Source organism: Neopsephotus bourkii, unplaced genomic scaffold (assembly GCF_033783945.1).
Source record: "Neopsephotus bourkii isolate Nb327-2 ecotype Australia unplaced genomic scaffold, CSIRO-AGI_Nbou_v1 NB_620, whole genome shotgun sequence".
Taxonomy (NCBI): Eukaryota; Metazoa; Chordata; class Aves; order Psittaciformes; family Psittacidae; genus Neopsephotus; species Neopsephotus bourkii.
In genome coordinates, this window is record NW_026901120.1 from 2,381,389 (window position 1) to 2,403,579 (window position 22,191).

The 22,191-nt window shown below is 46.5% G+C and overlaps 1 protein-coding gene across 1 annotated transcript in view; it reads right to left on the reverse strand.

The window, feature by feature from the left end:
- The window catches only part of RASGEF1C (RasGEF domain family member 1C), a 68,403-nt gene extending 50,587 nt beyond the window's left edge, over positions 1–17,816 (reverse strand). Inside the window, exon 1 of the mRNA XM_061352108.1 lies at positions 17,544–17,816. The gene's annotated coding sequence lies outside the window, so the exon portion shown is untranslated. The remainder of the gene's footprint in view (positions 1–17,543) is intronic.
- Positions 17,817–22,191: the final 4,375 nt, after the last annotated feature.

The window sequence follows — 22,191 nt, forward strand, 5'->3', positions numbered from 1 at the left end:
ATCTGGTGCAACCATGCACAGCGTGAAGGAGAGATGCTGCTCTCCCACCACTGCCTGTTGCTTCCCTTGCAACAGAGACAGCAACTGGCAGAGCAGCGGGGTTGAGCCTGTTCAATCTGCTGATCTAGTGGAAAATTAACACACCAAGAGGCACAAACCCCTCCAAGGACTGCTCTGCCTCTTAACAAAACTGAGCATTGCCCACAGCATGAACCCAGGGAGTCTTCTCCCATCAGCCACACAACCCAAAAAAACAAAGCAAAGGGGAGAGAAGAGATGCACAACTCCAAAAGAGGAAAGCAACTGCCCCTTTTGGCATCAGTTCATGGGTAGGGTTAAAACCTTCAAGCCCTGCTCTTGGTGAGCAAGTGGCATCCAGCACATGTAGGGGAGGAGACCAAGCTGTGTGTTTTGGGGCTAGCCAGCAGACAGAGGCGGGTTTGCAGCGTAATACACAAGCAGAGCACGCAGAGATGCACTCATGAAAATCTCAGCATGCGGCTGGCAATCTGCGTGATGCTTTCCCACAGCTGTGTTGAGGCACACTCGAATGCAGGGTACACAGTTGGCCTCCCCTCCCTACAGCTGTAAGCCTGGACGGAGTCCTGCCAAGCACAGAGGAGAGCCATTTTCCATACCAAATCCTTCCCTCTCCCCAAAACCCTCCATGTATTTCTGTCATTTGTCTTCCTCGGGTGGCTGTCCCAGTCTGAGCTGTGCCCACATTGTCCTAGAAAGACACTCAGCTAACTCCAACTGGAACAGTCTTTTACTCATTGCACTGGTGCTGCCAGCAGACAGAAAACAAGCTGCAGCATTTTCTGCAGCCATTTATGCATATTCTCCCTGGTAAGGTTATTACCGTGGCTCTTCTTCAGGCAAACACCTTTGGGACCCACATCTCCCCACACATCTCTAACCTCTACATTACAGAAAGACAAGGACTTGTGTGAGCAGGTACTCGGAGTCGCAGCATACCCTGCAACAAGAACGGGGGTTCCTTGAACTCATTTCTGTGTGAATAACAGCATCATTTTCAGAGAAAGCAGCTCATTTTGATCCTACTGAGTAATTGCACTGATTGGAGCCACCGGTAGATTGCTCTGTGGCTCACTGATTATGCTCAATGTGAGTAATTGCATTAACTAAGACTGGCTCCGGCACCGCTGAAGACAAGTCAGAGCTGCCAGGAACGGCAGAAGCACTGCACCCACCTATATAAGGGCCACTGCACCACCCTGAATCCAGGAGGGCAGTAGAAGATGCTTGTGTGGCTGCAGAGGACTGACCTCCAGAAGGTCTGCAGCTCATCAGTTCCTCCCTATGGCTGCATCTTGCTCCTGAGTGGATAGGCCACTTTATGCCGTTGTCCCAGACATGAATTTAGTATGCATGACGGTGTTCCTGAAGGCAGCTCCTACACGAAGCTATGCTAAACATGCTGACAAAGGCAAGGGAAGTGACCTGGAAACGACAAAGTGAAGCAAGGCAAGGAGGAAAGATGAGGTGGCTGAGGAGAAGCATTTGCATGGTTCCATCAATAAAGGCAATCAGTTCGCCTGCTGTGGCTGGTGCAGTGCAGGCACTGCTGGGTGTCTCTGGTTTGGGCAAAAGCTCTGCAGACTGGCAGCCAGATTAATCTTGTGCTGCTCAGAAGTGGAGGGAGCTGCACGCTGAAGGGGGAAAAAGCTGCTTTAGTTTTTCATCACGTAGAATATTACGTCAAAGGGAAGAGACGCACGGTCCTGAGCACAGGGACAGCTTCCTGGCAGCAGGCACGGAGCTGCCACACAATTCTCAGCAGTGTAAACTGTAATTCTGAAAGCTGAAGTGCCTTTTTTCATACAAGCAGCAGCAGAAAAAAAAATATCACTTTTAATATTCAGGAGGAAAAGATCAATCGTAAAAACCTAAAGAGCTACTTTTCATGACCGATGATGTTTTAAACACCACGAGAGAGAAGAAACTTCCCTTAAATAGGTGCCAGTTAATTAATGAGCTTTGGTAAATGAGTGCATTTCCTGCGCCACAAACTACAGGCTTCCACTTCCAAAGTACATTATGTTAAATTGGACAAAGTCCCATTACTCTGGAATAAAAGATTGCCCACTGGAGGGTTTGCAGTAAAATAATTATTCCAAGAACATCTTCATCCAGGAATACAAGCAGTGTATTTGCAAGTGAAGACCAAGCAACCCTTAAATATAATAAGATCTCCTAAGGGAATTAGTACAGTCCAAGATTTAGCACTTAGTAGCCAATGGGAATGTGGTATCTGGGCCTACTGGTTTACACAAGAGCTCAGGAGACAGAGGGATGAGCTGCCTCTTGTGTATACTCCGTAGTACTCAGTCACGCACTGGCTCTGTGCCCTGCACTGTACCACGCAGACTTCATGTTTCAGCCTGTCTCGGTACCCAAGGACCACAGGGTACTTTAATTTAAATGGTGAACTAAAGCGTGAGCTGGTTTGTCTGGAGTTAGCTGAGCATTTGGGCACCACGCTCCATTGCAGGGTATGGACAGGACAGGGTAAACAACCCTTAACACTGTGCAGAAATCCATGGTGGAATTAGGCATTATCATCAAGTGGCTGAGTGCATGGCTTGGGCACAAGATAGTGATGAAGACCACAAATAGGATGTATGCTCCACACTGGAAGGCAGAGACATGGGAGCTTTCCATCAGAGTCCAACAGACAGCCTCAACTCAACAAGAGATGCCAGGAGTGTCACTAAGAGAGAATAATTCTGTCACTAAGACAGAAGAGAGACCAGTCACAGGACCAGTGTGGTTTATAAGGACTCTCCCCAGCTCAACCTGTACCACTCTCAAAACCACCTCCTCCAAATTCCTCCCTTGCCTACAAAAAGCTTTACGCCAGCAGGGCTGTCAGCCCAGATGAAGGGATGCTCAAATATTCACTGTGGGCTCTTAGGCAGGAAAGTCATTTGGGATAGGCACCATCTCAACCACACACTCCAGGTGTCCATTCCCCAGGCCACCAAATGATAATCCTTAGCAGACTGTGTGCTACTGACATAGAAAGACTATTCAGGTTATTCTCTGCAATAATGAGCATCAACCTTACCTCCTCAGGAACACCTCTCAGCTCTCTCACTGCAAACACAAAGTCAACTCACCAGGATGCCTGACTCCTGACTTTCGTTATGGTAAATTATTCACAGCAGAAGTGTCACTTTAGCATATAAAATTCCCTGACATTATATTTTCACATCATGCCTTTCCTTCTCTTACACCTGTGGAGTTTTAGCCAACACTAGTTTCACCACCTTCAGACTGTGCTGTTCCTACAGAGGACACTCCTCAGCTTATGGGAGCACAGAACAAAACTCACTTGAACCCTCTCTAGACCTTCAGAAAGAAGCATTAACATTAATTTCTTACAGCACTTTCAGTGATATTTCCCATTCCCCAAAATAAATTTCCTTTTCCTACCAGAAGACCCAACTACGCACACACTCCACTTTCACTGTAGTCAATATATTGATATAGAAGTGAATGCCTTGCAGTACATCTTTGTTACTGCTTTAATATCCTGCCTTTCCCCTATGGCTGTCTGAACTAAATCCATTCTAAACCTTAACTGTATTTCTGTCCCAGTGATTTCCAATTCAAAGACTTTGTATTGCCAATTGCACATACGCATGCACGAACCTACATGTGCATCTTGTCTTAATACTTTAAGCAAAACTTGAATCCTTTTAACATTCTCTTCAAGGCCTTTTACTCTTTTCTCTAAAATGCTATTTAGGTGACCAACTAATCCCATTGAAACATCACTACTGCCTAATTCTCTTACAAGAAGACCATATCACAGAACTATGCATTCACCTTCCATATGCAGGTATAAAGTCCTGTCTTGCCTATCAGCATGGTTTTGCTCACTTATCTAGGGATGAAAACACTTTGTTATTCACAACTCCTCTTACCCACGCCTGTTTTGGTAGTTCCAAGCAGGAGTGCTGAGCCATGCCATGAGAATCATCACTTTTTGTACTGCAGTCTGTTTACATGGTCAGTGCTATCGCACAGATTTTACATGCTAACAGGATGACTAGAACAGCAGCAGGACAGCAGATAGCTCTCCTATAGGAGGAGATCATGCCCCTCATCTCCTATGACATGTCACCCCTGCAATGGTAGCAGGGAGGAGCTTTCCATTTCCATTTCCAGGCCTGGTTTCATGCTGTCAGCCACCCCGAGGCGTGGACATGGGCATCAGATTAACCTGTCACAGGCAGGATATGGCTGAAGTCTACAAAGGGCTTATCCTTCCCACAGCTTGTGCCAAAATAGCTGGGGAAACAACATGGAGACTCAAGCACTGGGATGTTCCCCAGAAACTCAATTTACAGGCAGCCTTCAGAAGGTATTTGTATGTCTATGAAGTCTGGAGGACCATATTGGTTCACAGCTGTAGGTGATAAAAAGAAGACAAGAGAAGCAGCAGTCCCTTCCACAAGCCCTGGCTGCCTGGGTATCTGCTGGTAGCAAGTGTTTGACATCTCAGTCTGGGTGGTTTTTAAATTGGAGTCACCTTCAGCATCCCGTTTGGAAAAAACATTTCCTAATGTGCTTTTGTCCATTGGGATAAATGCATCATTTCTGTGCTCTGGTTAAAAATTGAGACTTTTTCCTGTTTAAAGGAACTGGAATTTGTATGTTGCATAAAACTACATAAAAATACACTTTTCCTATTGTGAGCATGAATAAAGAGAAAGAAATCTTCCTACATAAGCACGCTAGAACAGATGCTCAAGTGGCATACTAAGCATTTTACAATGGTCTGGGAAAGAAAAGAAAGAGAAAATTTGAAGTTAATATTCCTCATGGAATGAGATTAAAGATATTATTTTACAACCTTCTTGAAGCATCATAGCGATTTTCATTTCCACTAATAAAAATAAGTTAGAATCTGATCTTCCATACATTAAAATTACCATTTCATGCAGCAGTCAATGTTTCCGAGATGTATGTGCCCTTTGGAACTCCTGCCACAAACAGAGCTGGATTTAGGGACTCCTGCATGCACAAATTTATGACATCAATTCTTTCCAAAGGAGGATATTGTCATGTACAAAATGCAATGTGAACAGCTGGGGAAAAGCATCAGCACGAATAAAGACTCTCAGCTTTCAAGAGGAAAATAATTAGAACCAAACAACTAAGGAAATAGTCATGTTGCATGACACCAACTGTTGGGTGACCAGCAGAGCCCTGTTTGGAGCACGCTCATCACCCAGACAGTGAATAATTCACAAGCAGTGCCCCCTTCTGCAGCTCAGCCTCTCACGAGGATGCTCATTTGCAGAGCAGGATACAACTTGCTGTTAGGCAGGAGAAGTTCAATAGTCATCAACCAAAAGAGCCCCCGCTTTGTGCTGCTGCCTGCAGAACAAATCACCTGCCTGTGGGTTCTGACAGTCCCATCACCTGCTGTTTCACGAGGGCTGTATCTAGAGACACACAGTGCAATGCAGCAACACTGCCAGCCCTCAGCCATGGGGAGTTCAGAGCCCGAGTCCAAAGCTGGGAAACTGCAACCATTATCTGAGTGATTCAGATGGAAACTGCTGGAAAGACAAAAGGTTCAATCTCAAATTTGCATCCAGGAACTTATCCTTGGAAGAGTTCACTGTTAAAAAAGAGCCACATGAAAAAGGGCAATTGAAGCAAACAGTTGCACACTGGGAGACTTACTCCAAATCCTCTCAGGGAGCCTGCAGCAGGCTTGCAAGTGCGTGGCTTTTCTTTTGCAACCCAGGACAGCAATACATCTAACTGTGCTAAAGTGAAAGTGTCAGGTGCACTGATTTAAGGGGATAATATAGTGAAGGCTCAGGGACTAGATATAGCCATAAATAGATGCACGCACAAGCTGCTTCTTTGCTCTTTACTATCAGTTGTTGTATTGGATGGGAAAGGCGTAACACAACTGCCTTGAAGGAAAGGGTGGCTAAGGTAGCCTTCTCCTCACCTGCCCATGGCGTACACTCGTGACCCAAGACCAAGCCCAGCTTGTCCTTATCCCCTTTTCTGGCTTAGAAAAACCCAGCTCTCACCAACGCAAACAGCTACATTCAGGTGTGCGAGGCACCACATGTATAAGGGTTCAATCTCCTCCAGCCAACAGTGGCAGGTGAAAGACTAAGTTGCTGAAGAGGTCAAAGACAACCTTTCTTACATTCATCTGGGTCTACACTTCTGCTACTGAGCTCTGCAGTAAGTCATGGAAACACACTAATGATGAGAAGCTCAGTAAAGCCATGGGTGGGAAATGCCTATGTACAGCAGAGACCAAATACTACATAAGCTGTCAAAGAAACCCACTTTCCCATCTCCGGAAGCCACGCAGAGAAGGTCTTCATAGCCATCTGCTTGCTCCCTGTAAGCACTTGGATCCACAGGTCCCACTGGAAAAACAAATCCAGCAACTGGAAAGCCCCAAGACCATCCTTCTAGTAACACATGGGCTGAAATCTGCTACCCCAGTGCTGGTGACGCTTGGTCACACACGTTTCTACTCCCTCCATTGCTTGCAAACATCCTCTTTAAGACATAGCTATGTCAAATAGTCCTGTCACCATTTTCCAAATAACTCATATGAATGTCTTGCATTTTTCAAGGGGTATCATAAAACACGGGGCTGCACACACCACAAACACTGACAGATTTCATTAATACAGTCCAGTAGCAGCATGTGGAGAGCATTTATGTTGGTATTCATTATTTTTTATGAAAGGTAAATGACCCCTTTGGGGAAATGGTAACTTGTGCTGACAGCATCTTTGTTTTTAGGGGAAAAAAATAGCAGTGGGGGAAGGCTTTGCAAATCTAAGTGATGGTACAAATTTCTCTGGTCCTGTGGTAGGAAAAACCATTCTCTTCCTCCCAAGATTTTACTGTCAATCATCTTATAAGCTGGTCTTGCTAAACTGGTTACCTGAGTAATCAATAGAAATAATAAGATACACACAAATAAAATCCAGATATTGACTGAGTCTCAAAACACAAGTTTCCATGATTGAAAGTCACTTCCTTAATATACTTTCCTATTTTAAGGTCAAATACTTCTAAATGAGGTAGTGAGTGATTCTGCTCCTCACTGCAGGGCTAATGCTGAGCAAAGTTAGCTAGCTGCACGCACATTGGTCTGCTACAGCATTCCCAAGCCCAGGAAGCAGTAAGATTTCAGAGGTTTAAGTCTCATTAAGTCTTCTTAATTGTTGTTTTACTAATTGGGGTGGAGTAGTTTTGCCATTACTTTAGCTGTTGATGAACAATTAAGTAGACTGTGGCATTAATTCCTTCTTGATCTGCTGGGGAAAGCCAACACACAGGAGTGCAAGCTCCCCAGGGAGCGAGCAAGCAAACCGCACCTCAGTGGGAACAAACACCACGTTCCTTACTCTGCTCCTTATTCAGGTGGTGGAGATCCATTTGCACACTCATGCCCATTGGCTTTCCCATACCTTTGCAACAGAGGACTGAGACTTGTCTTCAAGCTGCAGAGAAGGTCTGCACTGAAGAGAGAGTTTCTGCCGTCACCATGAGAGAAGATGGGGACAGCAGATCTCTTTTTCCCTTTGCAACTGAACAGCACCTGCTCCCCAGATCATGAATGACCCCGGGCGCTGATGGGACAGGGCAAAACCCTCTGTCCCTGCCCAACTTTGGGCGCCTGGTGCTGGGAACCAGGCCAGATTTGTGCAGTATTTGCCTTCCCAAGCAAGGACAAAGGCACAGTATAGCTGAAAGGAAGAGCGATGCACAACTCAAGGGACTGGTCTGGCTTTCCGAGTGTCGGCACTTAACTCGTGCTCTGCTACATCACACAGCAGCCTCTGGGCAAGTCCGGTAATCTCAGTGTCCCTCTGTTTCCGTCTATCAAAAGTGGATAAAGGCCTGTCTCTTAACATGGAAGGACTCGTTGATAAATTATCACCAGGCACCCCACCCAGCAAGTGGGAAAATAGAGGGCATTGATTTGCCTAAAAATCCTCCAGTTACAAAACCACTACCAGAAAATTCTACAAATCAAGACCCTGGAACCTCATTAATTAAATCAATGGGAATTCTATCATTAATTTATAAGTAAGCTCAAACCTAACAGGAAATTGTTTATATTGACCAGCATACAACCCCCTTCCATGGAGCCGCTCAGCGGTACCTCCCTATCGAACAGCCCTTGCAGCCCAGCTGCATTTTGTGTCTCTGCTGCTCCATTTGTCATCTCAATGCACCATTTGTTCCTCAGAACACGGATCATCTTACACAAAGCAGTTGTCACGTTTCTTTCTAGGCCCTACCATCTCAAGCACTTTACGCATTCCTCTCCACATGTGCTCATAAAAATCACTTGCCGTAAGAGTTTTTAAATGGGGCTGGTCAAAACATCGAGATTGAAGGTGTGCAAGACAGAACCTCAGATTCCTTGCGCTACTTGCTGAAACACTCATACGCACAAGCCTTATACAATAGGCTTTTCTTTCCCCAACATAACACTGAGATATTTGGATGTGGCTTGTAAAGGAGAAGAATCCTGCTGGGAGGGGAGCCGAGAAAGACACAACAATATTAAAAGGAAACTTCATGCATATAAAAGCCTACAAGAAGTAAAACCTGGCTATCCACAACAGAAACTATTAGGAAGTGATCTACAGCAGCTTGGAAATACTGTTACAGTGTTTGGTTGAACACCTCCTTTAGAACACACACATTTGGCAGGCTATTTATAGTCCAAGGGGAAAAGCCCCCGATTTCCCCTACCCAAGCACAGCAGGCCACAGTCTGTTCGCAGTGAAGACCATAAATTTTGAGCAACTCCAATAGACAGGAACAAGTCACTGGGTTTATCTCAATTTAACTGATTTCAGTAAACTTAAAACAGCCATACTCAAGAGAAGAACTCTCAATCTCAAAGACACTCAAGTCCCTACTAGACTTGCTACTGTGTAGATAGCAATTGCTGATTTATTGGCTGCAAAAGACTGCAGATCAAGTTTTAGTATTTGCTAACATCTCTGCTTAAATTGGCCTCTAATGGTCCAATCTTACTTGCATTAATGAGAAGGGAACAACACCTATTTTCACTAATGGAGTTAAATGAAGTTGTAGCAGTTAGCATCCAACCAGGATAAAAGAAAACACTTGGACCAATTCATCTTACTGGCTGCATTTTATCCAATATGAACACTTCAAATCTAGGGCTGCAGAGAAATCTTACTGCTGTTTCAAAATAGAAACAAACCAAGGTGTTGAGAAGTGGAAATCCACCTCTCATTCACCTGGGTCCAATTCAGAAGTAACCCTGATGGAGCCAGGGCAGCTTCAGGAACATAAATACGAAGTGACAGGGAAATCCAGCCTACTATTAACGTCCCATATTTCATGGTTCTTTCTATTTCACAGTAATGCACCAAGTTAAGCTGCTTATTAGATGGGCACATTCTCCTAACCGCAGCGAGACTTGTATTTTATGTTGTGCTCACCACCAGTCCTCACTGCCCTTTAATCATAATTCTGCTGTCATTTGCGGTTCCACTTTGGAAGGTACTTGCTATAATACACAGGCTGGATTGCTGTTAGAAGAGAGAGGCATACGAGTAAAGCCTCGAGAGGGACTTGTTCATAACCATCCCTATTTATACAAACCTCTTGCACATTTTCCTAACAATCTATACTCTCAAATACTTCTGTTGGCTTACATGATGCTGTGGCCCATGCTTCCAAGCCCCACAGAACAGCAATTCGTATATAATGACCTTCCTGAAATGACCTAATGACAGCTAATAACTGTGCCATAAAGAACAAAAAGGTTGTTGACAAAAGGTCTTTGTGGAATGAAAAAAAAAGACCAGATTTTTATTAGCAGAATCACTAATGGACACATGGTTTTCATCCCATGGATTTATTTTTGGGAAATGTGTCTTATCAAATAATGAAGTTACCTCAGAAAACAAAAACAAACCCAAACCCGCGATTTCAAAAGGCACACTGCAGCCTGGCAGCTTATGAATGAAACGCTCCATAGCTGTTTGTGTACATTTATACTTTACTACACCACATTAAGATATAAGACAACTGCAGACAACAAACTGATCCTCTCCCAGCTGTGTACACTATGGAATAACACCTTCTAGCACAGCTTAGCCAGCCTCACTTGGGAGACCAAAGGATCCAAATAATCTCCATCAACTGAGTACGAAACTGCAGCGACTCTGCCTTTATGAAGTTTGTGTTGCTGGTGTTTTAGAGCCATAAGCACAGAATATCTGAAAGGCTGTTTAACACATGCACATGCCAGGAACAAAAGCGCAAATCCTGTCCCTGATGCATAGAACAAGCATTCAGGGCTTGTGCTGGCAGTCTCCATGGATCCTGAGAGGAACAGAAATCTCTCCTCTAGGTCTTGGCACAGCAGCAGCCATGAGAGGATGCTAACCTTGTCCTCCAGCAGTGCTCGGAGATGGGGAGCACTAATTGCACCTCTCCCTCCATCTCCTCCCCTTGCAGGACAGAAAATGCCAAGGACACTGCTCCTCAGCATGGCTTATTGCCTGGTTCTTACATCTTGCCAGTGGTTCATCTACACTGATGTTCACCCCCAGGTCCTGAAAGAGAAAGGTCCCATCTCACCTTGCTCTATGCCTTACCCTGCTTTCATCCTGCATCCCAAACTTGTATAAGATCACTGCTAATCTTACAGAGGCAGACATCCACATCTGACAGCTCATGTAAGACCAAAGAGCCAAGTACTCAATGTGGCAGTAAGAAAACAGCTAAATAGCTGACAGCCTGCAGTCTTAACCTGCAAATGCCCAGGCTCTTTAGGGAGGTTCTGCAGAGTTTCAGTTCCATGAACAAGATGACAGATTTGAATGAAGTGATGGAAAAGACTGGAAGATCTCAACAGCCATCCTTGCTCTCTGCAGACCCATTGGAACATAGTATCCTGCCTGTGTTCCAGCTTAAGCACAGCTAAAATCCCACTGAGCCCTGATCAATGAGGGATCAGAGGGTACCTTCTCCAGCCCAGACAGCACAGCAAGGGACTGCATGAAGATGCTCCTGAGGTCTCTCCTCTTGCCTGACTTCTATATCCCTGTATGATCCTCATTCCTATACCCTCTCCTGAGCTCCAGCACCAGAGAAAGCATCAGGCCTTTTGCCAGCATCAATGTGGAACGTTGCAGCTTCTTACACTTGTGGCTTCCTCTTCTAACCTGCTTTAACTTGTACAAGATACATGGAATATGAGCCCAAACCCAGATGACCGGGCTGTACATGCTATGTGATGTTTATACACATGCATTGGAACTGACTTTATGTACACGTTCAAAATTGCTGTGATCAGGAAATGAGCCATGAAATGTGTAAGCGACGGCACATTAATAATCTGCTTTATAGCTTACATTAGAATCTTTGGAATTTCACAGCCAGACTTTTAAATAGGTCAAAAAATGTGGTAATCACACTTAATGATCGCGCTGCGATATGCACTGCATCAGAGCCAGGAGTGAGGAAACCTGAGCAGAATGGATATGGACTCCTGGCTCATTCAAAAAGCATTTAATGAACCTCAAGCACAAAACACAGAGCCCAGGCCAGAAGGGTTTGTTTTTTTCTTTGCTTTTGGTCCAGAAATGAGCTGTGCGATTCCATATGATCACAGAGCTCCAGTGCGGTGCCTCCGTTCCTTCCTTTTAGCTAGCCCTGCGGATTAGGAAAGGATTTGGTCACTTACAAGTAGTGAGCGCTTAGCGGTGAAAAGAAAGCCTTCCCTAGCTGGGGAGCATGGTTGATTACTGTACTCACCCATGCACATTTCACCCCAGGTAGGCAGAGTTAAAACACATTCCTGGGTATCAGCATCGTGATTGCTTTTAAAGAGCCACAATCGACAGACCCATCACTGTGCCCCATTTGGGGCAGACATAACCATCCAGGCTCCAAACCAGCCAAGGCCTGCACAGTTTTTCTAGGTTTAGATACACGCTTACCTTCTCTTTACACCAACCTGACTTTAGGTGCAATAAACCCAATGGCAAAACTGGGGAAAGAATGAGGATTTTGGAAAAACAGCTGCTGCTAATTAATCCTGCCCTGCCACTCTGCTGAGGCATAACCAGAAAGGTAAACCAAGGAAAAAAGAAACCAGTTCTACTCTATGAAAACAAAGTCAATGTTTGTCTACTGTGAAAGCACAAAGTCAGCAGGGGAGACTGCTTGGAAGCTTATAAGAAAGCAGAGAGAAATGTTTTTTTTCCAGTTTCTTTTTTCCTCCAGTCAAACTTGGCTGCCTCTAAAAAACAAAGCAAGGCAAAAGATGAAAGGGCTTCTTTTCTGAAGCCAAAGATGAAGAATACAAAGAACAGTAATGACTAACAGGTCTGTCTGTAAACGCCATGAGCTTAGCTGCAGTAGGGACAAAAAGGAAGAGCAGCACTGCTATTAACTAAGTTTCTGATCTGGTGAATGGTGATGAAGGCTGATTGGGTCACTTATGGAAAGGAATGATAGCTCAGCAGAACACAGGTTCCCTGTGGAGGGTAAGAACTAAAAAGGAAGGATGCTGTTATATATATGCAAAAGCTCAGGGTGGTTGTGGTTCATTCGCAAAGCATGCAAAGGTAGTAAAATCCCAATTAGGGCTTGCCTGTCCCTCACACATCTGTATGCACAGGTACACTAGGCAGCTCTCCTGTGGGAAACCTGAGAACTGCTGCAAATTTGTCACTTACCTTACATTACAAAACACCAGATTTTGAGGACTTGCATTTCCTAAAGGAGAACTTCAGAACACGTAAGCTTGCCTTTGTCACGGTTATGGGATCCTGGCCACTGCAGCTTCCCAAGATCTTAGCATCCTGCAATGGTCCAGGAGGGTCTTTCTGACAAGGGATGCAGGCACCTCTCACCTCCGTGCTGCCCCGCATGGGCACAGCCACACAAGCTCAGCACAAAGCATGTTCCTCCATGTCCAATATTTGCCTGCTCTCTTTTGAGAAGTTCTTCTAATTTAAGGAGATGAAGCACAGTAAAACCAGGAAGAAAAAAGAAACACAACAACTCAGAGCCAAAAGTGACACGAGAAACTTCACATTTGGAAACTGATTCATTTGCCAGCTCATGGGCATACACACCTAGCATGTCCCTATTTATATCCATGGACTCAGGCTCCCTGCTCTGTAGAGAGTATTTTTACACCAGCAAGAAATCAAGAATCACTGCATTTACAGGGGAGAAGATGGCAGAATCCCCCTTTCTTTAAGCTCCAACCACTCAGGTTACAGGAGTCTTGACACAGCAGCTCTCCTCATAGCATCCAACAAGACTGAGAGCCAGGCAGGTATTATCTCTGAGGTTCCTTCTCTTAACAGGCCACTGCTCACTCCTGCAGACAGACAGTGTTTTGGATTGCAGTCTGATCCAGCAGATGATATGAGAAGCCTTTGTGTAGGGATGGGAATCTGGGGAGCGTGCTGATGGTGTGAAAGATGGCAATGTTTAACCAAGTGCTGCCAGAGAGCTGTGCTGCTGCCCCTGCCTTATGGGGCTGGGAATCAAAAGCTGCAAGTTCAATGCCCAGCTTTGTCCACAGCCCACAGTGGTCTCAGCAGATCACCAAACTCCCTCAACATCTCCTTCTGGAGAACGGGATAAGGACACGTCTCAGCAGCATCACAAAGGTTTGTTAATGCTTGTAAGCACTTTGTAGATAAGAAACATGAAGACAGCAGTCAGCTGAGGGATTTGGGGCACAGACAGGCATAAATCCAAAGTACTCGTATCATATACTCTTTTTAGACAAGCACAGCAGCAGATCAGCTCCCTGCATTTAGTAGTTTGTGGGCTCCATCCTCTCAACATACTGAGCACTCTGCCTCTGATCCAAAAAATGAGTCCAGGGAGACCATTCACATGTTTAATGTTAATCATATGCTTAAATCCTCTGAATCTATAAAGAGGGTAAAAGAGAAAAGCGTTCCCCAGCTCCAAAACAAACACCAATTCCTAGAATTTATATTTAGGACATGAGCAAACATTTGGCCAGCAAGGGAAAGGCCTTCACTACACACCTGCGAGGCTTTTGCATCCCTGACGAAACCTGCAGCTGGGAAATGTGTCCAAAGTGAGTTTGCTTAAACAAGGTATTTCTGACAAAACCAATGCGATGCTGTCAGAAGGAAGCACCCCAGAGCTGGTGAATGAATCCACAGGCAGAGCAGTCCTTGAGCAAGGAAATGAGAAAAAGGAGTAAATGCAGTTTGCTAAGGAACTCACTGCACAGATTTAAACTTATGATTATTAATTCATTCACTGCCATTAATTCCTTCATTTATTAAGTGTCTACTGTGAGAGGAAAGGTGTTCCTGAGGACAGGCACAGCCATTCAGTCCTCACAAGTAGCATGTGCTAGCAGCATCACCTGGAAAGCACCTTCTCCTGACTGTATTGGAGAGCCACACCACTGAGCAAAAGTCATTGAGTCCCCTTTAAACCCTTGTTCATTTTAAGCACACACTGCTCTCATCTTAGCTGTCTAAAACATTAAACTCCATCTACATTCAGCTAGACTCCTGGCCTAGCTGATGGCTTAAGGCTACAAGTCCTAAGCTATCTGGCCCAGTGTCCAGAAGTCTCTGCTCTTGCCTCAGCTCCACCTTGACTCATTTCCTGCAAGTACATCAAACTGCTGGAGCAAGAACACTTCCCTTGCTCAGCTGAGCTCAGAAGGGCAAGAGCAGGGACCTGCATGAGGCTGCACTGAGCTCCATGGGGTCCCACCACACTGCAGAGCAGAGCACTTGAAGCTCCATCCATGACTGCAGCGTGGATGTATCCCTGACCAGATCAGCATCTGCAGCACAAATAACCAGCTTCCAGAGATGATTTCCAAACCCTTGTTAAACAAGCATGTACAGCGAGAAAAGCCTCAGGCAACTGAAGGACGACTATCCACAGCTTCATTGCTTTAGCAGATCCATAAACATTACCCAGCTTACTCACAGCAACATCATGCTTCACCAGCGATGTGAAAAGGACAGATCACTCTCACACCAGTGTGAATTGCCCAAGATGCTAAATAAGGCTGCTAACTATTGCTGAAGATTATTATTAAAGAATCCTTTAAGATTGTTGTCTCCAAATGTGATTAAATAACACTGTAAATCCTTTCAGCTGAGCATCATTAGGTGGAGGTGACTTGAAGCTACAACAGAAATGTTTTCTCCTGAGCTAATGGCTTTCTAAGAATCGAGCTGTATTTTAATAGAATGCACCACTTTTCTGTGACTAAACCAGAAGGAGCTGTATCAGCTGCACCTCACAAAGGGTTAACAAAGCAATTATTTTCCTTGGTTGGCTGAAGCACAGCTATACAAAATGCTAAGGAGGCAGAATTGTATTCTTACCTTCACCTGCAGTAAACCAAGAACCACGAGGGATGGAATTACATTACTGGGTGAAGCTGTAAGTGGTCCAAGGGAAGGTTTGTTTCTCCGCCTCCTTTGCACACTCTCTGCAGTCCCAAGGTTTGTAGCTACTACAGAACAACACAAAGTTCACCCCTACTGCAACTCATCAGCAAGAGCTGGCAGACCCCCGTGCTTGGGAAGCCCTCTGGAGAGGACTGAATGCCCCAGCAGACACCACTGTGACTTTCTCATCATTTTCCTGGAGGAAGCAGCACTGTCCCTCACAGTGGGGTAAGCTACAAGGCATAAATCCAGGTCTGTGCCGTCTCGGAGCATCTCTGACAAGCTAAGACCTTTTAGGCATCTCTGGTGCCTTTGCTGTGTTCAGTGCCTCCACAAACACCACCTAGGAGGGCAGCTCTAACAACCTTCCGTGCCAGGTACCTTTCTCTGCCTACAGCCTTGACGACTCCTTTCCTCTACCATTTCTTTGCTGTAATCTATAAAGACCCAGAGGGTAACAAATAAACGTGCTCCCCATCCTCACTGCTTTACCCACTCTGCACCCCTTCCCCACCCTGCATAGGCAGTGCACTCCTCCTCCTATCCTAACAAAATAAAGGATATGTAGAGTGTCCTGGAAAGCAGAGCACAGGGAGGTGCATCTTCCAGTGCCGGGGAAGGCAGAGACACCTCTAGGCAGGACAGGCCCTTGGCTTCACCACAGAGCACAGGCAGCCCACAGCAGGTTCTGAACCTGGGCGAGGACTGCTTGCATACACCTATTGTGCTATATTGGTTTGACAGCAATAATTACATTCCAGTCTAATTTCCTTCTGATCTACAGCTCTAACTCCTGAATGATTCCCATTAAGTCAATTACTAATGTGGTGTCACTCTGGATGTGTGCCTTAAATACAAAGCCCAGGAAGCTACTAAACCAATGACTGTTACTTTATTTCTATGAAACACATGCCCAGGAAATTTCTTCTGTGAACACAAGTGTCAGGATTTTAGGTTTCAGCAACAACACAAGATGTGCCACCACCACCACACTTGGAAAACACAGCAGCAGGGAGCTGTATTAAAGGGCCATCAAGTCTACAGAATACAGCCCAAGCACAAATGGTTCCTCATCTGCACTTCACTTTCCCCCTCGTCTCCCAGTTTCATGCTGTGCAGGAGCATCGCTGAGGACTGATACCCAGCGTGGGTCCTCACAGAAGCCACCCCAAAGCTATACAGTGTCACCCAGGAACACCCTGGGTAGTAAAGACAACACCGATGGACAGGGTGTGTGCAGCTGCTCCTATGTCCTCTTAATTAGGCACTACAGACACACTGACACTGTAAGCACATCTTTGACATAACATAGCATGACCATCTCTTCAGAGAGGCAGAAATGCAGAGCATACAAATAAACCTGAACGCTGAAATCATTTCATTGTTCATAAGAATATGCACATTGCACCTGTTACAACCAAGGGCACTGCCTGTGCCTCCGAGCTGGTTATTTCAGTTATTTCAGCCTTGTTAAAGCCTGTCTGGCTGGGAGGGCTGTTAAATTCCAGAAGTAAATAAAGCACAACAACATCGTTTTACAGCAAGAAACCATGAAGGAACACACAGAGAAAGGTCTTTATAGCCAAGGTAAGAAAACAGCCCTCGAAGTGGCGTTTTCCTCCAGCCCCATACAGCCGCTGAGTCAGTTGGAATTGAATTCAGCTGAAACAAAATAACTCCAGGACCGATATCGGGGAAGTCCTCCCCGGAACAATGTTTGGGAGCCCAGCCGCAGCCCCCCAGCACAGAGCAGCGCAGGGCGCTCCCCGCGCCCCTTCCAGCCCCATCCCGCAGGAGGGACCGGCCGGCAGAGGCGACGCTCCCACCGCCCCGCAGGAACCGGAGCCGCAGGGAGCAGGTGGCGGAGCCGCTTCCCGCAGCCCAGCCCCGGTGCGCGACACGCGTGGGGAAGCGGGAAGGGGGGGATTTTACATGGAAAGAGGGACGCGGAGGAGCGCGGGGAGGGAGGCAGCATCCCGGGCTGCGGCAGCGCGGGGCGGGCAGGGTGCTGGGGGAAGGAACCGCGACCGGACTCACCGAGCTACGCGCGGCTGCTGCCCCCGCTGCCGTCCATGGGGGCGGCCGGGGGACGGGAGCCCGCTGCGGGCGAGAGCAGCCCCAGGATCCGCCGCATCTGCCCGCGCTGCCGCCGCCGCCGCGGAGGTGGTGGTGGAGGAGGAGGAGGAGGAGGAGGAGGAAGAGCAGAGCGCCCCGCACCGCCCCGGAGCCCCGGCGCAGCCCGGCCGCAGAGCGCCGCCTGCCCGCCGCGCCCGGGATGGGACCGGCAGGGGAGCGGGAGGGGCAGGTGCAGGGGAGCGGGGCCGGGGCGGTGCAGCTGCCGGAGCGGTGAGAGGGGGGCGAGGGGGGGCTGGAAGCGCCTGTGCGTAACGTGGCCGGGCGCGAATCCGCCCCGCGAGGGCTTTTAATGAGGTACAGATGTTCCCTAATACAATTATATCGCCCTCGGCCTCGTAATTGGCTTTGGCAGTCGGGCTGATCGGAATCCCACCCCCCCATCCCGCTTGCTCCGTGGCTGCAGGGAGCTGCGGCTACCTCCTGAAATAAGAGGGACCCCCAATGTACCCAGAACCCTGCTCCCGTGACCGCTGAGTTTAGAGGCCTGGGATTTCAATGGAAGCTTTTGGCTCGCAGCAGGTGAAAATAAGGGGCAACATTTATTTACTTCTCTCTTAAAGTGCATATCCCTAGAAAGCCAGATGACTGGATCCCTTATAGGAAGACAGGACAGATGATGCTAGTTGTTCAGCCTGGAGAAGAGAAAGCTTCAGGGAGGCTTTATTGCAGGGGCTAACAGGAAATCTGGAGAGGGACTTTTTATAAGAGAAAGTAGCTATAGAACAGGGGTGAATGGCTTTAAACTGGCAGAGGGGGGTTTAGATTAGGTATTAGGAAGGCATTCTTCACTGTAAGGATGGTAAGACACTGGCATAGGGTGCCCAGCAAAGCTGTGGCTGCCCCATCCCTGGCAGTGTTCAAGGCCGGGTTGGACACAGGGGCTTGGAGCAACCTGCTCTAGTGGAAGGTGTCCCTGACCATGGCAGGGGGTGAGAACTGGATGAGCTTCAAGGTCCCTTCCAATCCCAACAGGTCTATGATGAAAGGTTATCACAGATGTTAGAGAAAGGCCAACCTATTGAACAGGAGCACAGCACCGTCACCATATCTGTGCTCTCAATGGGCCTGGTTGAAACACTCCAGTTCTCCCCAGCTTGGTTTGTCTTTAGAGAAATTGCCAATGCGGGCATGCTAATACAAGCCAGATGTGTGGGTGTTCTATGCATGTATGTGGGGAAAACGGATAAGCCCACAAGTTCATCTTGCAGAGGACAGGCAGCCAACACAAGCTGATGTTTTCTAGTCCCTACAAGCCCCAGACCATAACTCTTTCGCCCGATGACTCAAAGCTGAAGCACGGCCGTGCCATGCCATGCCTGCTGACACTCGGGCACTGTGAGCAGTGTAAATACTGCAGATAAGCAGGATTAGGGAATTCTCCTGGCCCAGGGTTGCAGAGGGGAGCAGCAGACAGCCTGCACATCTCTACCTCTCTCCATCCGTCAGCCCAGGCAGTGTCTGAGGGGTTGGGCATTCCCGCACGTTAACACAAAAAGCAGGTTGGAAGTGAGCTTCCCCATCCCCAAAACAGCACTGTCCATGATCTCAGTAAACAGCTTCTATTGATGTCTTTTTGTTCTAAGTGAAGGCAGGTGACCATAGAACCTCCAAGCAATGACCCCAAACCCACAATGATAAGTTACATTCCCATTTCATGTTTACTAAGATGACACCTGTGGACTGAGAACTGTTCTGTGCCTATACAAAGGGTAAAAGCTCTGCCCAGAGACCGCAGCTACATCGGCATTAATGCTGGTCTCCAAGCCAGTCCCCGTGCAGGTTTTTCCTCTGGAACAAACTAGCCCTCCAGCCAAGCAAGCTCAGCTCCAAGAGGGTGGCTCTGCAGGCCCAGCTTAGAGACAGCTAGAGACATTGCTGACACAGGCTGCAGCCCTCAGCGCAGGGATCTCTGCCTTCCCTCAGCAGGAGCAGTAAAATGCTCCTTGTTTTTGCAGCTGTGCTGGGGGACACAAGCAGACCGTGCCATGCACAAGCTGTGCGGGGCACAGAGCACCCTTGGCTTGCCTTTGGTTGGGCACCTTTGGGGTTTTGCTCTGAAGACAGGGAAGCCTACACAGAGATAAAAGTGATGCTGTGTCTTCCAGTCTATTGTTTGTATGCCTGCTTTCTGTTCTTGATTCAGCTGGGATCCCCAGAGAGCAAAGGCACAGGGAAGGTGAAACGTCAGAGGAAGCTGTGTATATTCCCTGAGCATAGATGCTGCTGCAGTGATGGCTTAGGAGGCAGGACAGGGATGAAGAAGCTAACACTGTCCTTTCCTGCGGCTTCACTTCAGCCATGGTACAATCTTAGAAGGATATAAATCATAGAATCACAGAATAGTTAGGGTTGGAAAGGACCTTAAGATCATCAAGCTCCAACCCCACTGCCATGGGAAGGGACACCTCACACTAAACCATCTCACCCAAGGCTCTGTCCAGCCTGGCCTTGAAGCCTGCCAGGGATGAAGCATTCACAACCTCCCTGGGCAACCCATTCCAGTGCCTCACCACCCTAACAGGAAAGAATTTCCTCCTTATATCCAATCTAAACTTCCCCTGTTTAAGTTTTAACCCATTACCCCTTGTCCTGTCATTACAGTCCCTAATGAAGAGTCCCTCCCCAGCATCCCTATAGGCCCCCTGGGAAACACAAAACCAGCACTGCCTGGAACAGCATGGCTTGAACCTTGAGACAGCCTCACTCTGCAATTCCTCTCTTAAGATCCTTTCTCTAAATGTCAATTTTTTTTTTTATTTTAAAGACCTATCATAATTACAGGCTCTGGCTCAGACTGCCCGATCTTCCTCTAAAACCAGCGCAGAAATAACTGCAGGGAATTACCTAGTTTAGTTTTCCCTTAAGGATAGATGATGCAGGAAAATATTCACCCTAAGATGGGGGAGTCCTCCTGTTTGTAAGCTCTTGAGTGAAGGTACAAGTAGATTCACACACTCACCTTATTAGCAACACCCTTGCTCTTTTTGTGCTTCATGTACCTTTCATCAGGAGTCTTCTCCTCCCCGTTGTACACACCAGTAGTTTTCAACTCATTGACTCAGGTTTTGTACCGTCTTCCTAGGTGTTAAGCTGGTGTGGGATTTCCAAGGATCAGCTTTACCAGAAAGGGTATACTTACTCCTCTCTGACCTCTGTTATATTTCCCATAGAATCATATAATAGTTAGGGTTGGAAAGGACCTTAAGATCATCCAGTTCCAACCCCCTGCCATGGGCAGGGACACCTCACACTAAACCATCTCACCCTAGGCTTCGTCCAACCTGGCCTTGAACACTGCCAGGGATGGAGCATTCACAACCTCCCTGGGCAACCCATTCCAGTGCCTCACCACCCTAACAGGAAAGAATTTCCTCCTTAGATCCAATCTAATCCATCCTCCACTTGTTACTGAAGGTAGATGGTTCAGAGATAGCTTCAACTTGTTCCATAGATATACCAGGGAAATCTTCAGGCTTTGCCCATTTTAGTGTACCTTTTGTTTCTGTGCCCCTCTGCAAGTAGGTACTTGTTTCCTGAAGCTGTTCTCCTGGAAGTAGAAGACAGGGAAGCTTACTGTAGAATTCAACCAGTAAGAGGTCAGTCATTGATTCCGTTCTTTATTTCACTCCATTTAAGAATGAATGCTTTCTTACAAGAAACAAGGGAACTGTTTGATCCTGAGCAAATAAGAACAACGCCTTGGGGGGGGGGCCCCCCCCCCCGGTATAAGGCACCTGTCCAACATTGTATTAACTTTGCTAATTGCATTAAGCATCCTGCAGTGCTGAGCAGTCATCAGCTGCTAAGTCCCACATCACTGTAGTTTAGTTGACTGCTAAATAAGAAATATTCATAGCAGGAAAAGGGAAAAAAAGGGCATTTTAGCCCCACAGTAACAACCAAGTGATCACAAGGTTCTGAATTCCCATCAGCTCCTAGCAGTGAACATATTTTATGAACTACTAGCAGATGATGTTAGGACTCATGCAATAAATATGACACGCTTCTGAGCTGTATGGGTACAAGTGAGATTGATTGATACATCTTACATGTTCAGACATTTATACAAACAAGAAAAATTAGCTTTCCATATGTGAATATTTTATGCAGATTTTTTATGCAGATCGTTTGTATCTGCCCTTTCATTTTGTTACCTGTAGTATTACATATGAACATAATAATAATCTCAATTTACATACACAAATTACTAGAAGGTCTGGATCTGACACATCAGGGAGTAATTTCACCTGGAAACATTAACAGTGCGATAACTATATGAAATGAAATAATCACTTGTCAAAGGGAAAATGCATTATTATGAAAACTGGGATTGGTATAGCCTCAAACAGAAATGGAGCCTGTGAAAGAGAGTTAATCAGAAGTTTTCTTCTGCCTCACTGCTCTTTCTTGTTTCCTTCCTCCTTTCCCTGGCAGTGGTTTCCTCATGACAAGCATCCACATTTTCAAGAAGCACAAGGGCCTTTTGAACATGGATCTCAGAGAGGAATATTATTTCTGCCTTCTCTTATTTGATCACTGGGGAACCTAT